The sequence below is a fragment of the Sminthopsis crassicaudata genome, chromosome 2 (assembly GCF_048593235.1).
Source record: "Sminthopsis crassicaudata isolate SCR6 chromosome 2, ASM4859323v1, whole genome shotgun sequence".
Taxonomy (NCBI): domain Eukaryota; kingdom Metazoa; phylum Chordata; class Mammalia; order Dasyuromorphia; family Dasyuridae; genus Sminthopsis; species Sminthopsis crassicaudata.
Window position 1 is genome coordinate 499,825,363 of NC_133618.1, and position 10,644 is coordinate 499,836,006.

The 10,644-nt window shown below is 44.5% G+C and overlaps 1 long non-coding RNA gene across 1 annotated transcript; it reads left to right on the forward strand.

Annotated features, from left to right (window-relative positions):
• Positions 1–6,858: 6,858 nt before the first annotated feature.
• On the forward strand, positions 6,859–9,211 carry LOC141557724 (uncharacterized). Its single transcript, XR_012486879.1, has 2 exons — positions 6,859–7,004; positions 7,515–9,211. It is a non-coding gene; the product is annotated as an uncharacterized LOC141557724 (long non-coding RNA).
• The last annotated feature ends 1,433 nt before the right edge of the window (positions 9,212–10,644 follow it).

Here is a 10,644-nt window from a genome sequence, read left to right on the forward strand (position 1 = left end):
GGGCCATGAGGGGCCAATGGGAAGAGAGAAAGTCTACAAGAAGGTCCTGCAGGCTAAAACTCAGTGGGGCTGGAGACGGGGAGGAGAGAAGGGTGTTGTATGACAAAGAACGTGAACCTGCTAACTAGATGTCCCCATCACAGCAGATGCAGTGATGTGTAATGTGAATCCTTTTGGGGGAAATCCTTGGCGGGCAGTATAATACAGCAATGGCAGCAGATTCTATTAAAAGCAACGCTCATTACTGTACTGTTAATTATTAATAGGATTGGGCAAATAAGGGATGGGAAAACCCAAACATGCCTGACTAAACTTTGCCTCCAAAGCAAATGGTTTTTGGTTCAAGTCCAGAAAACACAGTCATGAATATGTCTATTGGAAGAAAGAGTGATGGAGAGAGCAAGAGTAAGGGAGAAGAAAATAGGTAAAAGAGAGGGAGAAGGAAAAGGTTAGGGTGAATGAGAGAGGGGTAGATGAAGGGAAGGGAAAAGTAGGAGAAGGAAAGATAAGAGAATATGGAAAGAGAGGAAGAAAGGAAAAGAGGAAAATAAAATGAAAGTAGAAGAAAGAAGGATAAAGAGGAAATAAAAAGGGACAAAGGGATAGGACAAAGAAACTGGAGAGAGGAATGAGAAAAGAAGAAGAGGGAAAGGAGGAAAAGGAAGAAAGAAAGCTAAGAGAAAGAGATAGAAAAGAGAAAGAAAGAGAGAGAAAGAGAAGGGTAGGGGAGAGAGAGAGAGAGAGAGAGAGAGAGAGAGAGAGAGAGAGAGAGAGAGAGAGAGAGAGAGAGAGAGAGAGAATTGGTCTTTTTCCTGAGTGGGCCAAATTCTATTTTCTTTAAAACAAAATAAAACACCCGAAGGAAACGGGTCAGCAAGAGTGCCTCCTTCAGCACTTGTAAAATCTTTGCTTTCTGACCTAGATACCTTAATGCTGAGAGATGTTAAGTAAGCTGGGGAAGGAGGCAGGATGACAGAGTAAAAGAAAAGACTGGATAGTTAGAGGCAAAGAAAGGACCTGGGTTCAAATTCCTATTCCTAGATTCTCTAGCTCTGACTTTGGGTCATCTCAACTTTGATCCTAAAAGACCTAGACTCCCTGGTAACATGTTTATCCTTATGAAGAAACAAATACATGATAAATTCTTCAAGAATTAGTTCTGTCCCACAGCAGTTGTGAAAACTATGGAGAGACAAAGAGATCAAAAAGAGAATTTTGAAGTGGGAAAAAAGGTGGGATGCAAGTATAAGGGTTTGGAAAGGAAGGAAAATTGTCAGGAGCCTGTAATCACAAGCAAAGGGATGTATTGGGATTGGGGGCACCAGGAATAGTCCTATAGTGGTGTGGGCCTAGAAAAGCAATTTTTGTTGCTTAACTGCAGAGTTTGTGGGTTCTATTGTCTTAAATAATAGCTGATGCACATTGCAAAATATGGCTGTCACTCAATCAGCTCCACAATTTAGAGGTAATACTCAGCTCTGTAGCCTTATCTTCTATTGCTCCCACATGCTAACCTTTCACTCTAATCACTCTGTCTACTCACCATCTCGCTGTCCCCCAATTTCCATCATTCTTTCCTGCCTCTACCTTAGATCACACCATTCACCTCACTTAGAATATTTCATTCTATCCTCCTTCAAATCTTGACCTATCAGATATTCTGCACCCTCTAAGGTCTAGTTGAAACACTACCTTCTATGAAAAAACAACCAAAGGCACCCCCCCCAGCTTGATGGTGGGTATCTGCAATCTCTGTTGCTAGGGGCAGTTGAGGCTGACTGCTCCTTCTAGTCTGTATACCCTAAACTATAGCAGGGCAAAAGCCAGTAGGATGTCTACAGAGCACTAACACAATTAATACTCAGAGAGTGGAGGGCCACCAGACTGCCTGAGAAAGGGTGAGAGAGAAGTTTCCAGGTTGGAAAATCTGAGCAGCTGTTTTTAGCTTCAGTACTAATTCTTTTTAAAGCCTCTGTACTAATCAGCTTGGGATGGGGTTTGGGCTACTCAATTTCAGCCTGAGAAAGGTATGGAAATTCAGTCTCAAAACAAAAGGAAACTAAGAGACTGCCACTGCCAAACTCCAATACCACCTTATTCATGAAGTTTCTTCTGATCTTCCTTCTGGACATTATAGGTCACAGAATTTAGATACAAAAAGGCATTAAAGTTCATTTTATTTAATCTGATGAAGACAGCGAGATTGTTAGAGGCAATAGACTAATCTGGGCTCCCACAAATGAGCGGAACTAGGGTTTGGATCTCAGTTCTCTAACCGTGACCTCAATGATTGATCTACTTGAACTCACAGAGGAGGTAGGCTATATTCTTGGTACATGATTGATCTCTATTGCCTGATATTATTGTTCTTTATGTACTTGTCTTGTCTTAACTATATTGTAAACTCCTTGAGGACGGAAACTTTTACTTATACTTTTTTAAATCCTCTACACCATGGGGCCTAGAGTTCCATATTATACCTTGAAGATACTTAATATATATTTGTTGAATGGGGAATTAGGATCATAGGTTAAAGCTGGGAGGAACCTCTGAGGTCATTGACTCCAACCCTCTCAATTTACAGATAAGAAAACTAAGGTCCAGTGAGCTGAAATGACTTACTTAGGGCCACATAGCTAGTAAGGATCTGAAGCAGAATTCAAGTGGAAGAAAGGAGGGGAAAAGAAGGAAGGAAGAAATAGAGAGGGACACAGAGAGTTAGATAGGGTGTGTGGGGGGGTGGGGGACACACAGATGAGACATACGCACAGACAAAAGTAAATAGAGACAGAAAGAGACAGCTGGAGAAACAAAGCAATAGAAGAGGGGGGAGAGGAGGGAGGGAGGGAGAAAGAGAGAGGGAAGGAGGAAGAAGGAAGAAGAAAGGAGAGGGAGAGAGACAGAGAGACAAAGACAGAGAAAGGGACAGAGAAATAGAGACAAAGAAATAGAGAGAAAGAAAGAGAAAGGTGGGAGGGAGACAGAAAAATGAGGACAGAGAAATAAAGAGATAGAGACAAAGCGAGAGACGGAGAAGCAGAGGGCGACACACAGACACACAGACTAGAGAAGGAGAAGAGTAAATTTGACTCCATGGATCATTGGTAGATAAGAAGAGATCCCAGAGACAGATGGCCCCAAAGATGAGAGGTCCCCTGGGGATAGGGCCAGACCCTAGAGAAAGGAGGATGGAGTCTGGCACTCTCCTAATCTATCCTGCAGTTGACAGCTGAGTCCTTTTCCACCCTCAGTTTCCTTTTTGTGTAAAATGAGATGGCTGTCCTAGGTGATTTAAGTTCCTCCCATCTCCACTAAAATCTGCCTTAATGACTCCACCCTTGGATCCAACCCTCAGCGCCCGGTGGGGGGTGGAGGTGGGAGCCCTTCTCTTAAGTCTCCTTGCATACTGAAAGACTTAGTGCTCAATCACAGATATTTTGCTCTCTTCTCAGGCTGGTGCTATGCAAAGAGAGCCTGTTGAAAGAGCAGACACCAACGGATGCACTCTCCTTCTCTGGGATGCATCCTCCTCCTCTGGGTTTCTCCTCTCCTCTCCTTTTCTCTTCTTCTCATCCTCCATGCTGCCGTCCACTCCCCTCCCCCCACTCTCTTGGTCTCCACCTTCTCCCTCTCCAGCTCTCTTCTGTGGGGCATTGATTTTTCCATCCGTCAGCAAAATGCCTGAGGAAAATGAAAGAGCATCTTCGAGATCGATCAGTAGAGCTCTGAAGCCTGGGGTCAGGGAGGGTTGGAATCGGGCACTCTCAGTGCATATAATTACCCCCATCCTTCCAAGAACAAGGCTGCTTCAAATGCCTATGTCCAGTGGAGTTTTCACAGAGTCCTAAGGATGAGTTGGGAGTTGGGGAACATGCAGGGGCAGTCTAAGGGTGATCATTAAGGGCTGGGATTGCCAGGCTATCTGGTTCTGCAGCCTCGGATAAGTCTGGGACTGGGTTTGAGCTCCAGATTTGAATGTGCATTGAACTTGACCTACAAGTTCACTGGTATATATTTTTTTTTTCCTGTGTAAGCATATCATCAATGTATGACATATGAAGTGTGAAAAATACTATTAGGGATAGACATTTGTGTTGAAGAACTGTTGAGGTGACATCTATAGTTTACCATAAGACTCTTAGTCTGATTTGGTTTATCCAATGTTGTATATATAACTAGCATTCCCCCTTAGCCCCATCTCCCTATAACCCAAGGAACCCACCTCTCTGATTTTTCATGAGGTATCTTTTTTCAAGATCCATCTTTTTAATTGCTAAGTCTTCCCCCAAGACCCAGTTGAAATGGCATTTCCTCCATGAGACCTTGTCTGATTTCCTTACCTTTACCTGTCCCCACCATGACCTCTTTTGGAGTGAGTAATCCCTCCTCTTACTGACAATGAATTTTATACCTATCATTGTATTTTCACATCAGATCTTGTATTGGGGTTTTATACAAATCTGCTAGACTGCTAGACTGCAAGCTTCTTGAGGGCAGGAACCATATCATACTTATCTTTATATGCCTAATAGTGTTTGCATATGGAAATGGCTCAATAAATGTTTGTTGAAATTGAATGGTTCCAAAGAAGCATGATGGATTGAGGAGTCTACCCTCATATCTGTCCAAATTTCAGGGGATGGTTTTCCTGAGATAACATTCTCTTAACCATGATTCATAAAAGGAATGAAAATGGAGTGATAGGAGAAAGGGAGAAAGCACAGTCCTCCATTTGTTCTTTGTCTCTTTTTTCTTTCAGGTAATAGAGGTAAACAAATTCCAACTCCCCTTCCCCCAAAGTACTCAGTTCCAGATTTTGCTTCAAACCTGAAATTCCAGCTAGGTAGATAAGAACAGAGTTGCAATGAGCCTGTTGGATTTTTAGCAGAAACTGGGGAAGCTAAGGGAGTCTGGGTGCATTTTGCAGAGATCTTCTCTAGGTGGGAGGAAGGCGAATCTTGGTTAACTGCAGCTCCTTGTGCTCAAGAGTCTAAGAAGTCATTTGAGCCAGAAAATTAAAGCCAATGAGGGGGCATCCGAGACTGCAAAAACTCCCACCACTCTTCATTTTTTAGGATATGCTCAGAATGTTGCTGTTTGGGGGTCACCTTGAAGGTTTGAGAGAATAGTAATTGCTGGGCTCCGGTGTTTATCTTATTCATGTTTATAAGTACCGATATGGCCCCAAAGAGGGTTCTAATTGTGGGCAGCAACCCAAACAGAAACACTGGGCAACATTAAGTATTAAAACCAACAGGTATATTGGGGAAGGAGGCAATCCAGGGAGAAAAAAGAATCAGGGCTCACAAGATTACAGGTATAAAGCTAGACAGGGCCATAGAGGGAACTGAAGAACCATCAGTCTTTGTGTTGTATTTAATTGTGTGGTAACAAATCATTGCCCTGGGGGTTAAGAGGCATGGATTCTAGTCCCTGATCTAGTCCCTGATCTACCACTTATGTGTAATTAGAGGAAGGAAGGAAGGAAGGAAGGAAGGAAGGAAGGAAGGAAGGAAGGAAGGAAGGAAGGAAGGAAGGAAGGAAGGAAGGAAGGAAGGAAGGAAGGAAGGAAGGAAGGAAGGGAAGGAAGGAAGGGAAGGAAGGAAGGAAAGGAAGGAAGGGAGGAAAGGAAGAAAGGGGAAAGGAAGGAAAAAGAGTAAGAAAAGAAAGGAAGGAAAAAGGAAGGAAAGAAAGGAGAGAAGGAAAGAAGAAAGGAAGGAGAGAGGAAGGAAAGGAAGGAGAGAAGGAAAGAAGAAAGGAAGGAGAGAGGAAGGAAAGAAAAAGAAAGAAAGAAAGAAGGGAAGGAAAAGAGGGAAAGGAAGGAGGGAGGGAGGAAAGGAAAGGAAGGACAACACTGTCTATCAGATAAAGCACTGAATTCATAGTTAGGAGCCCTAAGCTATTTCCAAAGTGTTGGGCTAGCTGCTTAACCTTTTTTGTGACTTTGTTCAAAAGCCATATAGGAATATTAATGCTTGTATTGTCTTCAATCACATTAAAGTATTGCTGATATTTAGTTTGCATCAGCTAAGTGAACTGAGATCTTAAATGAAAGGGAAAATCCAGAGATGAGGTGAATATCGTTGTTAATGCTTTTTTTTTTTTTTAAACAATTAGTGTCCCACTTGATTAACATTTTATAAATCAAATTCTTATCATCCTCACCATCCTCATCCTCATCTTCATCTTCCTCTTTTCCTCCTCTTTCTCTGCTTCTCCCTCATTTTCCCTTTTCTTCTTCCCCTCCTTTCTCTTTCTTTTTTCTCCCCCCTCCCCAATTCTCTTCCTCCTGTTTATTTTAGCTGAGAAATTCCCTAGAAATCCTCCCAACGTTCTTCAGGACTGAAAAGTTGACCCTTTCTTAGACTCCTTTCTTTTCATTTTGTTTTGCACTAACTAACCCCCAGGGGTAAAAACAATTCACACAATTCAGTAACTGGAACAGCAGATGGGGTGTGGCTTGAAAATCTGGTTCTTTAAGGAAAATAGCTAGGATGGAAATGGAGTGGGGGTGCTGTTTGTCATGTGAAACCTAGGGCTGATGCTGTCCTATAGATACCTGACTCTTTGGTTCTACCCTGTGAAATATTTAGGGTTGCCACTAATAATAGTCGAGGTTAACTAGGGTTTTAAAGTTCTTGAAACACTTTCAGGGGTCCATGAATATTCTGATAACTTTGTTTCAATATCATTGAATCTTATGTATCTTATAATCATATGTATATGCAACTAAAAGCATTATTCTGAAAGAGAGACCCGGGTTTCTGGTGAAGCACATTTTCCTTTTCTGCAAGATGAGGAGAAGAGGCAGGCTGGGCAGGGGGTAGGTGAGTGGGATATCCCCTAGATATTCTCCAAATCCCCTTCCCTGGAAAAACGACCGAGACCAATAGATTGAGTTTGCTCTTTCGGGGAGGGCACTTGCAAAATTTCCACTGGCATGTAATCGGTCTGCCTTTAAGAAACGTCATTAACGGGACGGGACCGAAAGCGTTCCTCCTCAGGTAACCCTCGGGTTCTGCATATGGAGCTGGTTAGGGAGAACACAGCTGGTCAGCCTTTGGCTGCAGAGCTTGGGGGCTGGGGTGGAGGGGAGAGAATTTAAATTCCAGACCCAGAGGCGCAACCTCCCAAGCGTGGGGGCCTTCGTTTAACTTAGGGCGGTTTGTGGCGCGCTCCTAGGCGCCCGTGAGCGGCCCTTCGGCGGGCTGGGGAAGGGAGCGAGCCGCGGGCCGGAGGCCCGAAGCCTCAGCCGGTGCTCCCAGAATCCTTCCGCCGCCACTGAGAGACTCAGAGCTGGTGTCCAGAGCGAAGCTTCGCCCGCGAAGCCCGGGAGGCGCGCCCCTCCGGCCCTGCTTGGGGAGGCCCCAGAGAACGGGAGGCCGGCCGGCTGCTGGGCGCGGAGCGGAGAGCCGGGCTCCGTTCTGCAGGAAGCCCATAAATAGCAGAGCTGTCTGTACATGTTTCTTCCTTTCACTAGAGGTTGCTCACTTTCGCTTCTTGCCTCCTTTCAGGGGTGTTTCGGCGTATTTGACAGCTGTGAGTGTGCACGTGTGAGCACGCAAGCCGGCGTGCCTGTGCGTGCAGAGCAGCGGAGAGACCGGGGCACAGCTCCAGCGTGGGGACGCTGACCACCGGCCTTCGGGAGCAGCACGCCCCTGATGGAGCGGGTGTCTCCGCTCCGGAGAGCCTCGAGCGGCTGCTCCTCCCCGCTGCCCAGCTGCCTTCCTGCTAACGCGGCTCTAATTACCGGCAGCCCGGAGAGGCTGGAGCCCGGGCAGCGGGAGAGCACGATTCTATCCAATAGTCTCAGGGCTCTGGCTTGCGGGCCGCGAGAAAAACCCCTTTCATAGTGCCAGATCAATGAGCAGGTGGGCTTTCGATTTCTTTCCCCTTTCTAGATTTTCCTCTCACAACCCTTGGCGGTGTCACTTGTTACTTCTCCCCGCATCTCCCGGCCTCTCCCACGTGATGATGACTCCCCCAGCCCCCCGGCTTTTGCATCCTCCTCGTGCCTGTCCCAAGCGAGCTGCTGCCGAGTGTGAGAGCTGGCAGCCAGGCCCTGCTGACTGCGGCCTCCTCCTGGGGGATGGGCCACAGAGAACGCTCGGGAACCTCCTCGGGGCCCTTGGACTCCATCCCTCAGCTTGAGGCCTGAACAAGACTGCAGACTGATGAGACTGATGGTCAGACTAGACCACCTTCTTCGTTCCAGAACTCAGTGAAACCTTAGGGTTGGGAGGACACTGGAGATTATCCGGGCCAGGGATTCTTAGCCCGGCCTCCCTGCACAGATTTCAGGGGGTTGATGAATTGGAAGGGAAAATGCATTTATTCTCTTTAACCTCCAACTGAAACTTAGTGCTTCCTTCAGTTATATTATTCTGAAAAGAAGTTCGCCAGAGTGGTTCATGGCACAAAAAGGCCCTGCCGTACCTTCCGGACCGGAAGGAGAGCGGCTGGCGAAGGTGGCGGGGAGCTGCCGAGACCGCCCTTTCCCCTCTCCGCTCCTGCCATCTTAGCTCCCGGCCTCGCCCGCTCTCGGCACCTGAGCGCCTCCCACTACGCTGTTTGGTACCGGAGACCCCGGGACAGAAAGGAGTCTCCTCCCCTCCCGAAGCTCCTATCCCACTGTAAGCTGCAGAGTCTTGGGGGAGAGATGCTGGACTTGCCATCAGGGCCGCCCTCTGATAGGCCGTAAAAACCGCGCTGAGCTTCGGCTTTATGTTTAGTATAAACGAGGAAGGGAACACCTGGGGTACGGTCCGAAGGCTCTGGGAAGCCTCAAGTGAAATAATATATGAAAAATGCCGTCTAAGGGTCAGATATTAGCACAGTCATCCCTCGGAGATGTGTATTTACTTCCACACCACATAAAACGAGCACACACATTTTTTGGTTTTCCAGTACATATGAAAAATTATTCGTGTGCTATACTATAGTCTGTTAAATGAGCAATAATATTATTTCTGAGAAAAACAATGCATACCCCTTAATTAAAAAGTCTTTTATTGCTAAAAATAAACAAACAAACAAACAAATAAATAAATGCTAGCTGTCGCCTGAGACCAGAGAGACCAGTAACCTTTTTGCTGACGGAGGGTCTTGCCTCAATGTTGATGGCGGTGACTGCTCAGGGTGGTGATGGCTGAAGGTTGGGGTGACTGGGTAATTTCTTAAACTATGACAACAATAAAGTTTGCTGCATTAACTAACTCTTCTTTCATTTGGACACTTAGAGGCTATCGTAGAGTTATTAATTGGTCTAATTCAATACTGTTGTGTCTCAGGGAATAGGGAAGCCTAGGAGAGGGAAGAGAGATAGGGAAAGGCTGATTGTCGGGGCAGTTGGAACACATACAACATTTATTGATTAAGTTTGCCATCTTATACAGGCGTGGCTCATGGCACCCCAAAACAATTACAAAAGCAACATCAAAGATCACTGACCACAGATCCAGCATAACAGGTATAATATTAATAATACTGAAAAAACCTGAAACAGTGTGAGAATTACCACGTGAGACATGCTGTTGGAAAAATGGCATTGATAAGCTGACTTGATACAGAGTTGTTACATACCTTTGATTTGTAAAAAAAAAAAAAAAAAAAAAAAAAAAAAAAGGGAAAAAAATAATATTTGCAAAGTGCAATTATGCATGATAGAATAAGGTAAACCTGTATTGTGGTAGTTCTCAGGCATCAGGATTAGGCTGGTTAACTTCTTAATTTAAGCAAACACCACCTACATTTTGAAGGGTTATGCTAGGTTATATTAGCGATAACATCTATTTGTTTTTAACTCTAATGACCAAAAATGGTAGCTGGAAGACTTTCTTCTGAAGTAAGATATCAAGGCAGTAAATGTAAGACACTGTGATAGATAGATACTGGGGGAATGGGAGGAGGGGAGGATACAGAGATGAATGACATAGCCCCTGCCTTCAAGAAGCTTGAAGTCTAGTGGAGGTGAAAAGATACACCCAAAGAACTATGGAAAAATACAAGATCTGAAAAATAATAAATGTAAGAGATATTGCAAAGTAGCAAGTAGCTAAATGAGGGATAAAGACAATCAGAACTCTGTTTTAAGGAAGGGAAAATTATTGTAATCAGGGCTGATCGTAGAAGAGACTTTATGGTGAAGAAGAGATGTAAGCTGGGCTCTGGTGGCTGGATAATTTGGGACTTGCTGTGAAGAGGGAGGGGAGGTATAGAGAGGTGCATGATGTAGTAGCAAAGAATCCCAGGCTTGTAGTGAGCAGAGACCTGCCTTTCAATCTCAGCTCTATTACTTATGGCTTTTGTGACCTCCAAATAACCTCTTAATTTTTCTGAGCCTCAGTTTCCTTAAATGTTAAATAGTTACTATGTGTCTTTATGAGTAATTCTGAAGAATTTACAGTAAAAGAGGAATGTGAGTTATTCTGTATGTCTCTTTTTAAATCTGGATCTCTGATTTCATCAGTGTGGAGAACTTCCTGGTAAGGATACCCTTTCTATCAGTGCAGATAAACAACTTTTCTTCAATTTATACTTTTACAAATATGGAAATATGTTTTACATGATTGCACACATATAAACTATATAAAATTGTTTATTGCTTTAGAGAGAGAAAATTTAGAACTCAAAAATTTAAAAATA